Source organism: Sus scrofa, chromosome 8 (assembly GCF_054392235.1).
Source record: "Sus scrofa isolate SSC_HxYL_T2T_F1_AM1 chromosome 8, Sscrofa_HxYL_maternal_Yorkshire_Landrace_v2.0, whole genome shotgun sequence".
NCBI classification, from domain to species: Eukaryota; Metazoa; Chordata; class Mammalia; order Artiodactyla; family Suidae; genus Sus; species Sus scrofa.
The window spans coordinates 32558879-32579458 of NC_139390.1; the positions used below are offsets into that span (position 1 = coordinate 32558879).

Consider the following 20580-nt stretch of genomic DNA (forward strand, 5'->3'; position numbering starts at 1 on the left):
GTACAGTTGTTGGGAAAATATCATAATATGCAAAGGTAACAGCCAGTATTAAAATCCCTGGGTCTATTTTTATTATTTTTGTTTGTCTTTTTTTTTTTTTTTTTTCAGGGCCACACCTTTGGCATATTGGGTTCCCAGGTTAGAGGTCTAATTGGAGCTACAGCTGCCGGCCTACACCACAGCCACAGCAACACTGGATCCTTAACCCACTGATCGAGGCCAGGGATCGAACCTGCGTCCTTAGGGATGCTAGTCAGATTTGTTTCCACTGAGCCGTGATGGGAACTCCCCTGGGTCTGTTTTTAAAATCATTAACTCTGCTACCAGCTAGTCAAAAATATTAGCGAGCACTTTTTAAATAAAATTTATTGAAATATAGTTGACTTACACAGTAGTGTTCATTTCAGGTGTACAGCAAAGTAAATCAGTTATACATTTACGTATATCCATTCCTTTTCAGATTCTTTTTCTGTATAGGTTATTACAGTATTGAGTCATTTCCCTGTTATATAGTAGGTCCTTGTTACTTGTCTATTTTATGTATAGTAGTGTGTACATATCAGTCCTAACCCCTAATTTATCCCACCCCCCATGTTTCCCCTTTGGTAAACATAAGTTGGTTTCAGAATTTTTGAGTCTGTTTCTGTTTTGTAAGTTCTATTGTATCATTTTTATTAGATTCCACATCTTAGTGATCTCATGTGATATTTGTCTTTTTATTTGTCTTTTGCATGTGTGTATCTGTTTTTTTTTGGGGGGGGGTCGCACTCACGGAACATGGAGGTTCCCAGGCCTGGGGTCCAGTCGGAACTGTTGCTGCCAGCCTATACCAGAGCCACAGCAATGCCAGATCCAAGCCACATCTTCGACCTACACCACAGCTCACAGCAACACCAGATCCTTAACCCACTGAGTGAGGCCAGGGATCGAACCCGAAACCTCATGATTCCTAATTGGATTCGCCTCCGCTGCACCATGACGGAAACTCCGCTATTTGTCTTTCTCTGACTTACTTCATTTAGGATGATCATTTCTAGGTCCATCTACCTTGCAGCAAAAGGCATTATTTCATGCTTTTTATGACCGAGTGATATTCCATTGTATATATGTACCACTTCGTATTTATCCAGTCCTATGTTGATGGACATTTAGGTGGCTTCCATGTCTTAGCTGTTGTAAATAGTGCTGTAATGAACACTGGAGTGCGTTTATCTTTTCAAATTGTGGTTTTCTCCAGATATATGCCCAGGAGTGGGATTACTGGATCGTATGGTAGTCTATATTTCGTTTTTTAAGGAACCTCCATACTGTTCTTCATAGTGGTTGCACCAACGTACATTCCCACCAACAGTGTAAAAGGGTTCCCTTTTCTCCACACCCTCTCCAGCATTTATTATTTGTAGATTTTTTGATGATGGCTATTCTGACTGGGGTGATCTGATACCTCATTGTAGTTTTGATTTGCATTTCTCTAATAATTAGTGACATGAGCATCTTTTCATGAGCTTTTTTGGCCATCTGTCTGTCTTCTTTGGAGAAATGTCTATTTAGGTCTTCTGACCATTTTTTAAAATTACATAATGAATTTTATTACATTTATAGGTGTACAACAATCGTCACAACCAAATTTTAATCGAGTTTCTTGTTTTTTTTTGATATAAAGCTTTTGGAGATGTTTGTATGTTTTGGAGATGAATCTCTTGTTGGTCCTCACGAAGATTTTTTCCCCACTCTCTGGGTTGTCTTTTCATTTTGTTTATGGTTTCCTTTGCTGTGCAAAGCTTCTAAGTTTAATTAGGTTCTATTTGTTTATTTTTGTTTTTATTTTTATTACTCTAGGAGGCAGGTCACAAAAACCACCACTGTGATTTATGTCAAAGAGTGTTCTGCCTACGTTCTCCTCTAGGAGTTTTATAGTATCTGGTCTAACATTTAGATCTTTAATCCATTTTGCATTTATTTTTGTGTAAAATATCAGCTGAAATGGGATTTGAATGCCTATGCCTTTGAATTCTATCTCCCAAATTCTGAGTGCTTTCCCCCTTGTCATGCAGTTTCCCTCGTGTATGTGACCTTGGTGGGAATAGACTGGGGAATTACCCATTGGGTCAGGCAGTTGAGGGAGTGGCCTTGAATCTAAGACATCAGGTTTCTGAGAGATAAAATTACATCACTCACATACTGCAAGGTCTGCCGTAGGAGCCACTTTTTCCAGGAAACCGTCCCTAAATAAGGCAAAGTATTCGGTTTGATCATCCAGTTAGGTTAATAGAACTCTTTGAATAACCTGTTTACTCTAAAGGTAGCCTTCCTGCATGAAATTCTGTTTATCTTGACTATCATTAGTGACTGCTGTTGGCATCTATCTCTGACTAGTGATGGCTTGACAGTCTTGACCCATAATAAACACAACTTGCTTGTGCTCTACTATTGCGAAGTGTATCCTCATGGGGGCTGTTGTAAAGGGGTTCTTATTTTTTCCATAGCAACAGTATGAGGATGGAAGAGTTGCCTGCATGTCTAAGGACTAGGCATCGAGTAGTCACCATGACCAACAATGCCCTAAAAGCAAAGATGACTGTAAAATTTTGTTCCAAGCCTATAAAAAAAGGGTTATACATAGGAGCTGCATGTACTGTTGAGGATACATTAAGAAAAATACAGCTCCACTCTCCATACATTTAAAATTTATAAGCATCTAGGTGACATGATTTGGAAACCTCAGGTCTCTTTTTAAAAAGATATCCAAGGACGTTTAAACTGATGCCTTTTCTTTCAATAAGGAGCCCTAAATCAAGCCAAGTACATCATATTTTAAAAAATTATAGCTGTCGTGTGTGTATGTGTGTATAATTAAAATAATAGTCTGAATCCTTAATAAGGTGTGACCAGCTGGGCAGAACCTGTAAAATTTTAGTCACCAAGGTGCTAAAACATCACTGGAAATTTAAAGTGTTGAGGAAAACTTGATTTAGTGGAATTCTCTCCAGGAACTTCATGCTTGGAGAGGATCCTTGGATATGCCCCATTGAGTGGGGATAGTGTGGCAAATTGAAACCCCAGGGAGGTTCTGAACTCTACGCCAATGCAGGTGAGTCCATCCATGGGAAGCTAAAAATGGGGGCTTCAATTGTGGGCTTAAGATCTGAACAGAAGGAGTTCCCATCGTGGCTCAGTGGTTAACGAATCCAATTAGGAACCATGAGGTTTCAGGTTCCATCCCTGGCCTTGCTCAGTGGGTTAAGGATCCGGCGTTGCCACGATCTGTGGTGTAGGTCACAGATGTGGCTTGGATCTGGCATTGCTGTGGCTCTGGCGTAGGCCGGTGGCTACAGCTCTGATTAGACCCCTAGCCTGGGAACCTCCATATGCCGTGGGAGCGGCTCAAGGAAAAAAAAAAAAAAAAGATCTGAATAGAAGTACTGAAGAGCTGAAGTTGGCACCAATATATTCCCTTTTTCCTTGTGCTGAACTTGACCTCTCTTTAAAATTGATATTCAACAGATAGGTTTTAAAGTGGCAGATTCTTGGGTGTTCCCATTGTGGCTCAGTCCTAACGAACCCAACTAGTATCCATGACGACTTGGGTTCGATCCCTGGCTCCACTGAGTGGGTTAAGAATCCGGTGTTGCCATGAGCTGTGGTGTAGGTCGCAGACACAGCTTGGATCTCGTGTTGCTGTGGCTATGGGGTAGGCCGGCAGCTGCAGCTCTGATTCAACCCCTAGCCTGGAAACTTCCATATGCCATGGGTGCAGCCCTAAAAAGACAATACATACATACATACATACATACATACATACATACATACATACATACATACATACAGTTGTAGATTCTTACCTAACCTAACTGTGGTGCCCATCTATGCCAGCCTGGTGGTTTGAGTTCCTTAAGGACACACTCATAAGGACATGGCCGTCATGTTTATTTAAGGTTTCAAGAACAGCTGCCACCTACAGGTGGACCAAATAAAAGCTGGGTGTGCATAAAGGATACTCTTTGACGCTTTGGTGACAACTCTTACACCATGTCACTCTTCTTTAAAAAGTCATAAAAAATGAATACTGATATTTAGTAAATAAAAGAACTTCAAAACGCACCTCTCAGAGTTGTAAAGGTTGGAATGAGACAGCATCGTCCTGCTCTCTGTTGTGGGAATTCCCTAAAGAAAGGGGAGCAGGGGCTAGGAAGGTACCAGTTGAGCCACTGGCTTAGTAAATGGCTTGAAATAAATTAGGCAGTGATTTCTGATTATGCTTCTTCCCAGTTCATATTCTTGTATTGGTTCCATTCCCAAGCAAGATATAGGCCATAGTCTTCTCCATGGTCTTGTCCCAAACCATCACCTGCTCCCTCATTCCTGCTTCCCCCACCATCCAGAGAAGAGGCAAACCTGAAGTCCTCGCTGGAGGTTCAGCTCACATCACCTCTGAAGCCCCCTGCTAGGTGCCTCCCACTGGTTGCCTGCATCCCTTATCCCAGTTCTCTGCAAGAGCATCAACTATGTTTTATGTAGGAAAGACGTGTTTGTATGGAATTGAAGGACCATTTTCTATTTGTCCCTTCACTGTGTGGTATAATTCTTTTTTTTTTTTTTTTTTTTGTCTTTTTGCCTTTTCTAGGGCTGCTCCCGCAGCATATGGAGGTTCCCAGGCTAGGGGTCTAATTGGAGCTGCAGCCGCCGGCTTACGCCAGAGCCACAGCAACATGGGATCCGAGCCGAGTCTGCAACCTACACCACAGCTCACGGCAATGCTGGATCCTTAACCCACTGAGCAAGGCGAGGGATCGAACCCGCAATCTCATGGTTCCTAGTTGGATTCGTGAACCACTGCTCCACGACAGAAACTCCTACACTGTGTGGTATACTTCTAACTTGTAAATAATTGAATTAATAATGCTGTAAAAAGGCAGCTTCCTGTGTGTAATCTCAATGAAAGCAGCATTCCTTTCTTTATTAGCATTACTAGATTTTTGAATGTTAACACTCATTTCAACAAACATGTCTTCACCATCTAGAAGCGGATGAACATTGATTTACCAATGCCGAAATGTAGGTTTGTTAAATGCACGTAGATTTGTTGGTTGGTGGATTGGTTGATTTTTGTATTACTCCCCCAAAGCATTGTTTTTGTAGCTGAAGAAAGGTAAATCTTTTGTCTAGTTTGGCAGGTGAGTTCTTCAGGGCAGAGGAAAGGTTATGTGGTATATGCTGGAAGGCAGGATTTTTTAAATTTGTCCTGAATACAGTCCTCTAAGAATAGTAGGTTTTTAAATAAAATACTCTTGCTGCTGTTGCCACTAAAACATAATGGAAATAAATCATAAGTCCAGCTTCTTACAGAGGTCCTCTTGCAGAAGCACCTTCAGTTTCCTTCCTCTCCATCTCAGTTGTTCTTTGGAGCCTATCTCCTGTCTTTCATCCCCCAATCCTGTCTTGATCTTACTTTCTTCTAGAATCTTCTTGGACCAGATCCCACTTTTGTAGCCCATCTTTTTTACGTGTTCCATCCCTCACCTCACCACCAGTTTCTTCCCTTCAGTCTGCAAACCTACTCAGCTCTTTCTTGCTCTTTTTTCTTTTTTTGATAGTTCTGTATCTTTATTTTGCAGTGGTAGTTACATGAATCTACCACGTGATAAATAACAGAACTGTAAGCATATATGGCACCAATATAAATTCCCTAGGTTTTTAAAATTATGGTTGATTTATAGTGTTGTGATAATTTCTGCTGTGCAGCATAGTGACCCAGTCAAAAAAAAAAAATATATATATATATACACCCACACACACATTCTTTTTCTCGTACTATCTTCCATCATGTTCTAAGCCAGGAGATTGGATATAGCTCCCTGTGCGGTACAGTAGGACCTCATTGCATATCCATTCTATCTTCTTGTTCTGAATGCCTCCTTTCCTGCACCTGCCATCCATCCTCTCCATCCTCTTCTTCAGGATGTTCTATATTCACCTCATCCATTCCCTCAACATCTCCTCACATCCTCACCTTTTACTGACTCCCACCTCTAACCTGGGTTTTATACCTATTCTCTGAGTCACCAGCCACCTTCCACGTGATCAACGCCATGGATCAGTCCCTGCTTGAAATCACCTTTCCTCTGCACATCATGACACTGCAGTTCCTAGTTCTCCCTTGTGTCCTTTGTGTGGTCTCTGACCCAGCCCAGCGCAGGCATTTCCTCAGCTCTGTCCTTGGTCCTTTTTGCACCCTTCTCTATCCTATTTCCCTTGATAATCCTGCTTACTGCCCTCATTTCAACTACTGACTATGTGCTGAGAACCCAGGTCCCTATGCCTGGGACTCCCAACCTCTCTCTAGGGCTTTGTCCCTTTTTTTTTTTTTTTTTTTCCTGTGTTCCTGACAATTCCTCAATGTTCATTCCATTAAAAAAAAAACAAAAACAAAGAAAAACCAAACAACTGATCTCTATATTAGCCTACCTTATTTCCCTTAGTAACCAATTTCCCTTAATGATAACACCCGCGCCTCGTCCATCGTGCTGGAAGGCATTGCCAGGACTCGCCCCTACCTCCAGCCATTCCAAAGTCCTGTACATTCCACCCAAGTCCTCTCCCTCGCATCCATCATCTCTTTCTTTCTATTCCTTCTGGCCTTTGTCAAAGCTCCTGTCACACAGTGGGGATTATGTTACTCTCTCGCCCCTTCAGAACAACATTGAAAGACTTCACATTCCTCAGATTCCTTTACACGGCTTTCAAGACCACACGGCTCTGACTATAATTTATCTCGTATAATTATGAGGGCACAAGGGAAAGCAAAAGCCTGTTAAGGATAAAGGCCAGGCTTCTGAGGCTCCTAGGCGAGAACAAATACCTCCATCCTCCCCTCCCTCACCCCACGCTTCATCCTCATGTGTCCCCCTCTCCACTGTCTTTCTGGGGTTGGGTACAAAACTATTCTGGCTTTTTATCCACCCCGGGATATTTCAGATCCATGGGAAGACCCAGGGGTTAAGTTGAATCTGAAGACGTTGCCAGGCGCTTCCTGACCCCCGTATTGCTTAATCCAGCGAATCTAAGGCAAACTAGAAAGAAATGGCACTGTCTTAATACGGATATAAGTCCTTTGTAAGTTATTCTCCCTTCCTGGTTTTCTCTCTCTGGTGGAGAAATACTGTGCTGAAATCCACTCTTGGCTGTATTTTCTTTTTTCAGCCCTGCATGGATTTTTCTGCAGGGGTTAGAATGTCTAGATTCCAATTAACTTTGCCACCGATTTGCTTTGTAAATCTTGATGTGTCAGGGCTGGTTCATAAATGATGATGGAAATTTTCAAGTTCTTTGAGCATGGTGATGCATGAGCAGAATACAGAGAAACGAATTAGAATGTATAGTGGCTGCACCCAGAAGAGAATGTATGCGTGCTTTTTGAGAAGAAGCCCATAAATAAATATGGGGCTTTCAAGTCTTGTTTATGGGTCTCAAGGGGGAGTTTGTGTACGTTATCCTGTGTGCCAAACTAATCTGTGACATTTTCTAAATCTCTCTTCATCTTAAATTCTTATTTGGGGGCATTAAAATATGGAACAAGCATTGTGAGAAAAAAGAAAAAAAAGGAATGGCTATTCTTCCTGACATTGACTGGCTAAACTCCTACCAGGAATTTGATCAACCAGAGACTAAAGCCATAGCAGGATGGGAAACGTACCCAGCAATTCTGTCCTTTAAGCCTCCTGATTATACAGTGAAGAAACAGAGGGATGTCACAATCACGTCCATAAACATTTGCTTGAAATGATATTTAAGAATCCTCAGAAATCTCCCCAAAGGCCTCTAAAAAGCCTTCTGTCTAGAGAAAATTCTGATTATAAAACATTTTCTGCACGTCTAACCCTCTTTTACAGGCAGTGTCATGACGGCTGTGGGTTTGGGGTTTTACTTCGCGTCTGCTTCTCTTGGGAGTCTCTGAGCAGCATCGAACAAAAGCCAGAGCGACCTTACCTTTTCCAGGTGCTGTCAGCACCAGGGCTGGGCCTGGGGCAAGTCAGAGGCCAGGCTCTTTCTTTTGAAAAAGAGGCCCTCAGACTTCCCTTCCACTTGTCAGAGTGGTTCATAAACCACTTCCTCACTTTCTGATCGGAACTTGCCACAAACTCTTTGCTTCCCTTTAAAAAATGGTACCCTGGGGAGTTCCTGTCGTGGCTCAGTGGTTAATGAATCCGACTAGGAACTGTGAGGTTGCAGGTTCGATCCCTGGCCTCACTCAGCGGATTAAGGATCCGGCATTGCTGTGGCTGTGGTGTAGGCCGGCAGCTACAGCTCCGATTGGACCCCTAGCCTAGGAACCTCCAAATGCCGCGGGAGTGGCCCTAGAAAAGACAAAAAGACTAAATTAATTAATTAATTAATTTAAAAAATGTTATCCTGGGAACCTCCATATGCCGTGGGTGTGGCCCTGAAAATGGGTTGACTGATGGGGTATATGGGGAGTTTTCTGCTCAACGAGGTGAGGGCAGTCAGCCTTTCTGAGTTGTTATTTTAGCCATTCTTTGTCCCCAGTAGCATTCAGAGAAGTCAGAGATGGAGTTCTCCTTGTGGCTCAACAATAACAAACCCGACTAGTATCCATGAGGATGCAGGATTGATCCCTGACGCAGTGGGTTAAGGATCTGGGATTGCTGTGAGCTGTGGTGTAGGTCACAGACATGGCTTGGATCTGATGTTGCTGTGGCTGTGGCATAGGCCGGCAGCTGCAGCTCCGATTCCACCCCCAGCTTGGGAACGTCCACATGCCACGGGTGTGGCCCTAAAAAATAAAAAAAATTTAAAAAGAGAAAAACCAAAAAAGTCAGAGACATGGAGTTCCTGTCGTGGTGCAGTGGTTAACGAATCCAACTAGGAACCATGAGGTTGCGGGTTCGATCCCTGCCCTTGCTCAGTGGGTTAACGATCCGGCATTGCCGTGAGCTGTGGTGTAGGTTGCAGACTCGGCTCGGATCCCGCGTTGCTGTGGCTCTGGCGTAGGCCGGTGGCTATGGCTCCGATTAGACCCCTAGCCTGGGAACCTCCATATGCCGCAGGAGCGGCCCAAGAAATGGCAAAAAAAAAAAAAAAAAAAAAAAAAAAGAAGTCAGAGACAATGTCAAATAGCAAAGTTTCTATCCAGAAGTGAAAGGAAAGAGGAAATTTCAGTAAGTATGGTAGTAGGGTAACAGTTTGGGTGAAATGCTTAAAAAAAAAAAGAAAGTGTTGTTGGTTTTCTTTTTTGTTGTTTTGTTTTGTTTTGGGCCATGCCCATGGCATGTCAAGCTTCCCAGGCCAGGGATTGAACCCACGCCACAGTAGCAAACCAAGCTGCTGCAGTGACAACACCAGATCCTTAACCCACTGCGCCACAAGAGAACTCCAAAAGGTAGTGTTTTTTGACCTATCATGAAGATAAGCATGGGTTCAGTCATCCTATCCTAATAGAAATTAATTTAGCTGTTAAATAAATTGTGCAATCAGTTAGCAACAGCTCCAGCAAAATTTAAGGTTATTATTCTAATAGCTAGACTAGGGATATTCACTGTGGCCGTGATTATTGGTGGGAAAACATTTAAAATGGGAAAGTTTGGACTAAAGTCTTGAGATAAGAGCTGATCTCTTCTGTGGGGCCAACGGTTTGGCAGAATTACCTTCCTATTTGATAGATACTTAAATATCTGTACCGGGTAGAAAATACTGCTCTCGCTGGGCCCCTGGGGGCATTTCTCGGTTTTTGTTTTACCAGAACGGATAGATACTTTGTGGGAAAGATGTTCAAAATGACATGGGTGGTGATTAGCACTGGCAGAGTGTTGTGAAACGGTTTAATCCCCCAATTCTAGCATTCTTAGCTAGATTAAATGGAGCAGCACCAGTTCTAATGAGGATGGATCTTTTTTCCTTTCCCAGTGGCACCCTGGGAAGACCTGTCTTGTAAACTTCCAACAGTGGGGAAGGGTCATCTTCTCCCTTTAGAATGGGAAGGTTTAGAGCATGAACTGTGGACTGGAGAGACCTTGGATCAAATCCAGGGCCATGGCCTGTGACAGTGTGCCAGTTGCTACCTCACTGAATAGGAGGTGTCTTTGATCTGGGAAACTTAGTGGTTATAAGTGCCAGGGACTCTAGTATGAATGAAAAATGACAAAGGGAAGGTGGCCTGTGGTGTGCGGTGCACAGTAAGCACTCGGTGTCCTGGTGTCCGTACTCCACGTGTGATATTCTCCTCCAGGGATGTACCTTGAGCAGAGATCATTGTAGCCTTGCATGTAGCCTGTAAAGTGAAGGGAGTATCTTCCAAATGCAAGTAACCAGCCCAGATGTTTGCAGACAGATTTTAATATCTTTCCTATACAAAGGAGCAGAGTTATTAAATTTCTCATAGTGACAGGAGTTCCCGTTGTGGTGCAGGGGAAACAAATCTGACTAGCATCCATGAGGATGCAGGCTCGAGCCCTGGCCTTGCTCAGTGGGTTAAGGATCTGGCATTGCCAGGAGCTGTGGTATAGTTCCCAGATGTGGCTCAGATCCCACATGGCTGTGGCTCCAGCTGTGGCCGGCAGCTGAAGCTCCAATTTGACCCTTAGCCTGGGGACCTGCATGTGCCTCAGGTATAACCCTAAAAAATATATATATTCTCATAGTGATAGATAACAAGGAGCAGAGTGAATTCCTTTTCTCCGTTGTCCTGAGGCAATAGGGTTAACTGAGAAATTTGTTGGACATTCTGGGAAATGGCTTAAACCAATGGCTTAAAAAGCAGCTGTGCATTGGAGAATAGCATATCTCTCTCTCCTATCCTGCTGAGGTGCACAAACATCCATTATGAACGCTGTGCACACAGTGCTCCAACTTCCCGCCCTGTAAACCACCCACCTCCGTGTCAGATCTCGTACGGAGCAGCTTTCCTTACTCTAGCCGGGTAGCTTGAGATTTTCCCTCTTCAGTCCTGAGATATCCATGTTAGAGATGGAAACCATTATGCTTCGCCTCCTTCCATATTCCTGTACCAACAATCAGAAACTTTTCCATCAAGGTCTTCCCGTGGATTCCCCTAGGTAGGAGCGCTGCCCCCTTAGCCATCCCCTTCACTCCATCCTGGAGCAGGAGGACCTTTCGAACTGTGTTCATTCGTACTCTTTGCTTTATGCACAAGGGAGTGATGGGACAGGGTGGCCAAATGACTTACCGCAGGCCCTTCAACTAGCAAATAGTAAAATGATAGTTGGCATTATACTGAGTTAATGATGATCCACAGACCAAAAGCTCTTCTTAAGGACTTATTTTTATTTTTGCTCTTTAGGGCTGCACCTCCACTGTATGGAGGAGGTTCCCAGGCTAGGGGTTGAATCAGAGCTATAGCTGCTGGCCTCCACCACAGCCGCAGCAACTCGGGATCCTAGCTGTGTCTGGGACCTACACCACAGCTCACGGCAATGCCGGATCCCTGAGCCACTCAGCGAGGCCAGAGATCGAACCCGCCTCCTCATGGATACTAGTCAGATGCATTTCTGCTGCACCACAACAGGAACTCCTCCTTAAGGAATTCATATATCATACTTACTTCTCATAACGAGCCTATTATCTCTAGTAATATTAGTAATAATATTACTAACCCCATTTTACAGATGAGAACAGGAGCATGGAGAGGTGAGGTAACTTCTCCTAGATGGTAGACCTCGAATTAGAACTCAAGCGGTTGACTCCAGAAGCTTCTCGGATTCATTTGTTCTGCCGGCAGAACTGGGGATAGAACTCAACTCATGGCTATTTCCAACTTTCTGTAGAAAGGAATTCCGGTTCCTACATAAGCCTTGTTGCTCAAGGTCATTATAATGAAAAATAAAGATCTGCTTTTTTTTTGTTGTTGCAATTCAGGAAGATTTATTCAGAAAATATTTATTGAGTACATCGTATGGTTAAAGGTGCTAGGTTCTGTGGGGGAGTACAAAGAGAGAGATGATCCCCGCTTTGTCCTCCAAAAAATGAATGTATTTTACTCCTGAAACTTCGCAGTGACGTGAATAGCAGGAATGATGTCAGTTTCACTATAAACCATTGAGTCCTTAGGAAATCTGCATTACTTGCAGGGTAAATTGTTTCTATTAAAAACAAATAAGAGAATACTGTATGAGGAAAGAATGTCTCCAAATTAGATCTTGGGAAAATGATGAAAGTGACTGAACTGTGCCGAAAAGCTTGTGTGCGTTTACAGTGATTTTGTTTTCAAATCGTCACCGTTCTGTCCTAAGTGAGGCTCAATCAGCCATCTAAGCCAAGATTTCCTTGGTTTATGCCTAGTGGTGTGACTGCTCTTCCATCATGGGTTGACATCTTAAGAAAGAAGGTTAGAAGTAACTTAACTCCCAGAAGGGACTTAGCTTCTTCTGTCCTTTTTTTTCCCCCCTCGAGCTGGTATGCGTCTTGCGTCTGTGTTCTTGTTCCAAACAGTCTTAATGGTTTTCAGAATTTCCCTTGTCTCATAGTAAAAAAAATACCACTTAGCTTTGATATCTTTCACTAAAAAGAATTCCATGATGTTTTACAAGGTCCGCGGATCTGTTACCACTAGTCTGTTTGGCGTGGTAAACAGTTAAATCTCCAAATCCCAGATAAGCGGTGTTGAGAAAGGGAGAAGCAGGCATTTTGGCTCTTGCTTCTGGGACTGGAGTTACGACATGTGCCATGGGAGCTTAGGAATCAGAGTTTCTTTCCAGCCTGTGCTGTCCTGAAGCTGGACCAGAGTAGGTGTCACATTCCCATGTGTGTCCCCACACTCTCACAACATCCAAGACGATGATGACAACAGCTACAAGCAGCTATATTTGGGGACATACCCTGTGTCCCAGGCAAAATGCTATGTCCTTGGGAATTTCTTATTTAATCCTCACAAGAATAGATGGAGGTGTTTTTCTTCCTCTTTCACAGATAAGAAAAGTTGTCTGAGGTCACGAAATGAGTAAGACAGAGGCAGGGTTCAAACCAATGGGTGTCTCACCCCATCCCTGAACCCTGAACCCTGAACCACTGAGAGGTCATGGAGAGGTCATGCCATGTGCCTGGAAGCAGTTGTTGTGAGGCTTTGAGGGTGGGGAAGGGAAGACTGAGGAAACACGTGAGGAAATCTCAAAATACTGCAGGAAAGTCAGGTGGAAGACAGCCTAAGCATGATGTCGGCAGTTTCACGGAGGTGCAATTAGAACCAATGAGGAAAAATGGCCCAAGAGAAGAAAGCGTTTTCTATTGCATTCAGAGTTATCCCAAAATGGGCTGAAGAGCATCAACGCTCAGTCACTTCTTCATCAAAGAAGCCTTTCCGGCTCAGGCTGGACAGCTCCCCGGTGTGGATTCAACCATTGTCCATCCTCTAATTCTTTGACTCCAACCAGTAATGCACTAATAAGTGCCCCAAAGTGCCCAGTAAAATAGTTGCCTACTCAGACTTCTCTGTTCTTAAACCTGCTGTTCCTTTCCACAAGGTCAGGGAACTACCACAGGCTCTGCCAAATGGTCTCTCATGGCATTGGACTGATAGGTATACACAGGTTCTGCCCAAGACAGAACCCAGAGGGTCCGGGTGGGGGGCTTGCCTGGGTGTGGACTCTGGCTCAGCCACTTGCTGTGATGCTGCATGCTGAAGATACTAATCCTCTCTGTGCTTTGGTTTCCTCATACATTATGCGATAAACAGGATAATATTAAAATGGAAGTGTTTTCAGGATTCATGCATTAACACATTTAAAGCCCTCAAAACAGTGCCTGGCTTGTTTTGGGTCATCAGTGTTCGTTTCATAAGCGTGATGTGCTTTTGACTTGCTCTCAGCCGAATAAGTGAAGCATTCATTCAATAATAACCATGACAAGCTCAACAATAGAAACAATAATAGTTGTGAGTTATAGTTATAAGCCAGAATTAAATTCCAGAGCCCACACTTTTAACCGCCTGCTCAGTGTTGGGTACTAGCTGAAGAGCGCCTCCTGAACTATCTCATTTATTCCTCAGGAAAAGCTGGTGGGTACATTTTGTTGCATTTTGCAGGTAAGGAACCTGGGACTTAGAGAGGTTAAATCTTGTCCAGTATCACCAACAAGTGGGAAAGGCAAGATTAGAAGCCAGGTTTTTCTGCTTATCTTTGGATATATTTCTACCCCCATGAATTTGTCCTAACCCCTTTTAAAAACTCCATGATAAAGTGGCATCAGAAATGATTATAAGTTGGTTTCACTTTGTAGGTAATGTCTTTAAGATTTGCAGCTCTGACATTTATTTAACTGAGGCAGTAAAATGGCATTTGAGAACAATGATCTATAGGAATCAGTATTTACAACTGAAAATGATGGTGAAATTACAGACACACTACAAAGAAAGCTTTCCTACCACTTTACAATACATCATGTGATTGGAAAATAATGTTTTAAAAATTGTCAAGACTGAGCCTTGGCTGGCTAATTCTACACACTATTTGAAACACCAGGATTGCAGGACAAGAATTTCACAGTCCCTTGGAATGGGGTGTCATGGAATTCGACCCACGCGGACACTGAGTTTGTGTATTCAAAACTCTGGTGACATAATGCTCTACTTATTTTTGGATCTGAGTTTCTTCAAACACCAATGTTAGAAAAATACCCTAAAATGGATTATTTCTTCTGGCTTTCCTTCAGAAAGACTGAGTAAGAAAAATGGGATGCTGCTAAAATGGGCCCAAATGTTGATGAAATGTCCATGGATGTTGTAGGATATGATCGGATGTGAATTGCCTTTCTTGTCATAAATTAGAGCCAGGGCTATGAGTCTAGGTGTTGGCATTTCCTACAAAGAGTAAAGAACTGTTGAAAGAGGATGCTTGACTTTGAAATCGATTGCAAGGATAAACATTTTAAAGTATTTTCTTAAATTCTCGGTCTTTGAGACATGTTATCTACATTTCTTTTCAGATTACCTTGCCTGTCCTTGCTTACTGGCAAGCTCACTCAATTTTTCTTCTCTTTCCTCCATTTGTGTTTGTATTTCCAGTTTCTCATTCTGTCGACCTTCCAGATAAGGTTGTAATGAAAATATAAACTGAATATAGTAGAGAAATGTGCTAAGTAGCTAAAAAAAACAAGTTTACGCTTCTCATCATTGTACTAAAAAAGGAATTGTCCACCCAGGGAAAGAGAGAATTGGTTGAATAAATGTCTGAGCCCAAACCAGCATAGATAACTGTTTAATAATTGTCTTTGTTTCTTATGATTAATACTGCCATATCTCTCTTAATCTGTTTGAGAGATGCAGGAGTGAGACAGATAAAATTTAAAATACTCGCTTTCTTTCTTTCTTTTTTTGTCTTTTTGCCTTTTCTAGGGCGGATCCTCCAGCATACGGAGGTTCCCAGGCTGAGGGTCTAATTGGAGCTGTAGCTGCTGGCCTATGCCAGAGCCACAGCAATGCAGGATCTGAGCTGTGTCAGCGACCTACACCACAGCTCATGGCAATGCCAGATCCTTAACCCACTGAGCAAGGCCAGGGATCGAACCCGAAACCTCATGGTTCCTAGTCGGATTCGTTAACTGCTGAGCCATAACGGGAACTCCTCGTTTTCTTACTGATAGGAGCTGGACTGAAGAATATGACTTGGGGCTGGCAAGTATGCTTGCTATGGATTCCACCCTGACTATACTAGGCTCACTCAGACGGTCCCAGGAAGAACTCACCATGCAGAGCCCTGTGTAGGAGCCGTGCCTATAAGACGTAGAGTCTGGAGTAGAAGAGAAAGCATGCTTCTTGCCATCAGCTGCAGGAAGAGCTTTGGTGGAAAATACTGTCTCCTGGGCATTCAGAGAACTCGGGAGCATTACTCAAATGGAGCTCCCCCTTACCTGGAAATAGGAAGCAAAGGAATCAAAGGTTTGTCCTCAATGATAAATTCTAAAAAAAAGATGCAGCCGAAATCTAGGACTTTTTTTTTTCAACCCTGGCTGAACACAATAACTCCAATACATTGTGCTAACCAAGTAGTATGATTAATATGCCCACCTGCCCAGATGACCAGTGATGGGTTGTCGAGGTCGTAAAGCCCACAGCCATATGCACTACTGGGGACAGTTTCAGAGATAATGCTACCTAAGAAGGACTCCCCAAATGCCACTAAAAAGCAGATGCCCAATTCTGCCTGTGCAACAACTTCACCCCTGAAAAAGAACCTGTTCATTAGAGCAAAGTCTTCTTCCTTAGCATCATCAGGAAAGGGTTTAATGCAGAAAAGTCCCTACACTAATTAATCTGTCTAACATTTCTGTCACTCGTGTGACTAGATTGCTCTTCAAGGGGGAAAAAGGGAGACTAAAGGCAGCCATCGTAGCACTTGGCCGAGAGCACATTAGCCAAGTATTTGTATGATGGTGGCGTATCAGGCCTCAGTGTCAGCTGTGGGTGTCCCAGTAGCCCAGTAACTTGCACATTTGCAGCCATACCCTTGACAATATTCTCTGAACCTCCAGGAAACATTAATTTCAGCTGCATCAGTGTGAATGTTGGAAAATGCTAAGCCTACATGGCACTCACTATTCAGTAGCCATTCTGTGCTTGAATAGTAGTCCTAAAGCAAAGCTCTGACCTGAAGCATTCTAGTTAGACTCTAACAGAACTTTGTCTTCCAAGGCGTTTAAGTAAATATTCTCAAAACAATTGGTCCCATCTCTGCTTAATTAGTGCAGAGATTCTGTGGCTTCAACAAGAGCTGTTGAATCCGAAGTTTAAGGCTTGCTTTTGTTATGTTCAGCCCACTTTTTCTTAGTGCAGAAAAACACTTATTGCACTAGTATTGCAGTGGAGCAGAGAGAAACCCATATTTATTTCTGTTTGCATGCTTATGTTTAGGCAGAAGCATTAATTTTGGAGACAGAAAGAGTCATGATTTTGGTCCTAGGCACCACAGGAAGGAGGAAATTGTCACTGAGCACCATCCATAACAGTGTCCATTTTCTGGGCATTTTATGGTGGTATAAAGATGTCCTGTAGATGGTTCTAGATGACCTAAAAGGATTCAAGGATCATAAATGCTTAGGCAAAGATTAAAATCACAATACTGAGTAGTATTGCCCCAGAAGAGTAATCAGCCATGGGATACGACCTGGGGAAACTGCCTTTAAAAATGTAGAGAAAGAGAAGCTCAGGAAGAACATTAAGAAAAGGAGGCAGAGAAATATCGGAATGTGAATATTACAGCATCAACAGAAAGGACAATGTCTCCAGGAAGAGAAGGTAATGAACTGTGTCAAATATAGGTACAGAATAAGCCCCATGGTAAGAACTGGAGAGTCTCTCTTGAATTAAAAAGTAGGGGATGAGGAGTTCCTGCTGTGGCTCAGTGGTTAAGGAACCCGACTAGCAACCAGGAGGACGTGGGTTTGATCCCTGGTCTTACTCAGTGGGCTAAGCATCCGGCATTGCCATGAGCTGTGGTGTAGGTCAAAGATGTGGCTCAGATCCTGAGTTGCTTGAGCTGTAGTGTAGGCTGGTAGCTATGGCTCTGATTGGACCGCTAGCCTGGGAACCTCCATATTCCGAGGGTGTGGGGGACCCTGAAAAGACAAAAGACAAAAAAAAAAAAGTAGGGGATGACTGTTGACCTTAAGAACATCTGATGGTGAGCATTGAAGTTGTGATTGTGGATCTAACAGGAGGAGAGAAAGACTGTGACGGGGGACAGCTTTTATGGGCATGAGCACTGAGTAGGAAGCAGGGAGAACACGAGGAGGAAGGGGAGAGACACACAGTCGTTGGAGGCTCTTCCATAGGGTAGGAACGGTTTTGTCTTGTTTATAGGACAGAAAGAAGAAGATTGGTAAAGAAAAGAAAATAAAGAGAGAGGATCAAATTGGCAGAATGAAATCGTGGAAGATAGGAAGCCATGAGCTTGACAAGGAAGGAGTGACTTCATATGTCCCCACACCAGGCGGATGGAGGTGAACATGGGTCCATAAATGAGGAACAGAGTGGGACAGCATCATTCTTGTGCAGCAGCAGGCAAAGGTATCTAAAAATAAGTGAGAGGAAGGTTGCATAGAAAGCACAGGGAGAGAAGTGGGAGGTTGGATCCGTTGCTGGGGGGAATGAAAAAGAACTAGTCTTAATGACGACTCTGCCACGTTTGGAAACCATGACTTTATAATGGAGCCAACGTGTTCCATTGATTGATCAAGGAGTTAGAAGCTGGTTATGAGGTCCAAGATCTAGTGCATTTTGTCTTTTGTGGTTTTTTTGGTTTTTGCTTGTCTTTTTTTTTTTTAGGGCCGCACCAACGGCACATGGAAGTTCCCAGGCTAGAGGTCAAATTGGAGCTGCAGCTGCCAGCCTACACCACAGCCACAGCAACTCGGGATCCGAGTCACATCTGCAACCTACGCCACAGCTCATGGCACCGCCAGATCCTTAACCCACTGAGGGAGGATAGGGTTCGAACCTGCATCCTCATGGATGCTAGTCAGGTTCGTTACCGCTGAGCTGTGACAGGAGCTCCAAGAACTAGTGTATTTTGAAAGTGAGAGAGATCTTGATGGACGATGGGTTTGACCGTGGAATATGGTACTGGGTTTTCTAAAGTATCCCTCAAGTAATGACAGGGTTCACAGTGAGTCTCCAAAGTGGAGCCTGGCCTCTAAGGAAGGTGAAGTAAATGATTCCTGGGTGGTCTGATGTCAAGGATGTTGAAAAGCCAAATCACCTCAAAAATTCCCTACCCCAGGTAGGTGTTTATAGGAGCCTGAAAGTCTACAGGGATGCTTTGTACCTGCCTTTTTTGTAAACCAGAAATAGAATGAGACTGGTAGTATTTTCACCTATAATGATTTCTACTGAAACATGAATGAAAGATGAATAGGACCATTCTCTGAAATATTTATTGATTGATTTTCTGATAAAAAGAGCAAGGAGAGAGAGTGAATGTGAGCTCTGACCATGAGAAAAAGAAAGCTTCGAAACTGAATTCCACTTTCTTGAGATTTTTTTTTTTCTCAAGTGCAGCTCCATCTGTAAATGTAATTAATAGTATCTTCACAGATGCGCAGATATGGTCTTGCAAGTGCCTCACTCAAATTATTCTAAGATGTATAGCAATACATGCAGTTTTAAAATCACAAAAAAAGAAGACGACAGCATTGTATTGGCTTTAAGTAGATTACCATCAGAGTTGGTTTTCTATTACATCTCAATGCCCCCGATTGGATATTCCACAACTTTTTACAGTCCTAGTTTTTTACCTAAGGAAGGAAAATATGAGACATCTTAATTCCTGGAGCAAAATTAAGGGTGGAGTTTGTGTGATAGAGAATTTGACAGGGAAGTAAATAAAGGAGTCTGTAAGAGAAGGCATTCTGGCAAAAGAAAGCAAGGCTCTCAATAGTTGATGTTAAATCAGCATAGTTAAGAAAAAAAAAAAAAACATGGAACAGATTCCTTTTTTTTTTAGTGGTTGGGTTTGGGGGGACTGCTCCCGAGACATGTGGAAGTTCCCAGGCCAGGGATAGAACCCGCACCACAGCAACGACCCAAGCCACTGCAGTGACAACAATGATCCTTAACCCACTGCGCCACAGGAAGATTCCTGGAACAGATTATTTTATAAGCAAGAAAAACACAGAAAGGAGGAACACAAGGTCAGACTGAAATGAACTGAAATTAAAAGTGTATGATAGTGTATAACCAGAATATCACCATGCAGATATTGTATTTTGATTTCAGTATCATTTTTTTTTTTTTGTCTTTTATGTTTTTAGGGCTGCACCCAAAACATATGGAGGTTCCCAGGCTGGGGGGCCAATAGGAGCTGTAGCTGACAGCCTATGCCACAACCACAGCAACAGAGAATCCGAGCTGCGTCTGCAACCTACACCACAGCTCATAGCACCACCAGATCCTCAACCCACTGATCGAGGCTAGGGACCAAACTCACATCCTCATGGATGCTAGTCAGGTTCGTTAACCACTGAGTCACAATGGAAAGTCCTGATTTCAGTATCTTGACAGTTGGATAGGACTTTGGCTTAGTTCCAGGGAAGGACCTAGTTAGTGAATCTTTGGTGGGTTAAGGGCTGTGCGATCACAAGGCATCAGGAGTGTGGAACTTGAGGGAAGAGGCAGAGGAGTGTTCACACGGTAGAAATCAGGCACTTTACAGGGGCTGTTGCCATTCAGTGACATCATGGAAATTCTTAGCTGAGAGGTTCCTTTTCCCTCAGACCAAGATAGGGTTGTCTGCAGTAGTGGAACAATTTCTACAACAGGGGTTGCTCAGATAAAGGAAATCTCGAAGTAACTTTAGCCTGTATTGGACTTTTTAAACCTCCAAACAAATGTATAGCTGTCTGTCTCTCCTACGAAAAGATGGCTTTGAGTTTCACGTTTCCCATTCTCTCTTTCTACACCAGTGGTGATACCAGTAAGCAGCGAACTGGTCAGACTGCTGAAGTCAAGAGAGAAGTAGCCCACATCAAAAGAGCTTGGCTGGAGTTCCTATTGTGGTTTAGCAGGTTAAGCATCCGACTAGCCTCTGCAAGGATGCAGGTTCGAAATGAATCTGACTACCA

The 20580-nt window shown here is 43.2% G+C and overlaps 1 protein-coding gene and 1 long non-coding RNA gene across 51 annotated transcripts in view; one reads left to right on the forward strand and one right to left on the reverse strand.

Moving 5' to 3' along the window:
- LIMCH1 (LIM and calponin homology domains 1) overlaps positions 1–20580 on the forward strand; it is a 357562-nt gene that overhangs the window by 202458 nt on the left and 134524 nt on the right. The window lies entirely within an intron of this gene.
- On the reverse strand, positions 9862–19422 carry LOC146400406 (uncharacterized). The gene is made up of 3 exons (XR_014812361.1): positions 17551–19422; positions 11532–15366; positions 9862–10389 (listed from the first exon to the last, which is right to left on the reverse strand). It is a non-coding gene; the product is annotated as an uncharacterized LOC146400406 (long non-coding RNA).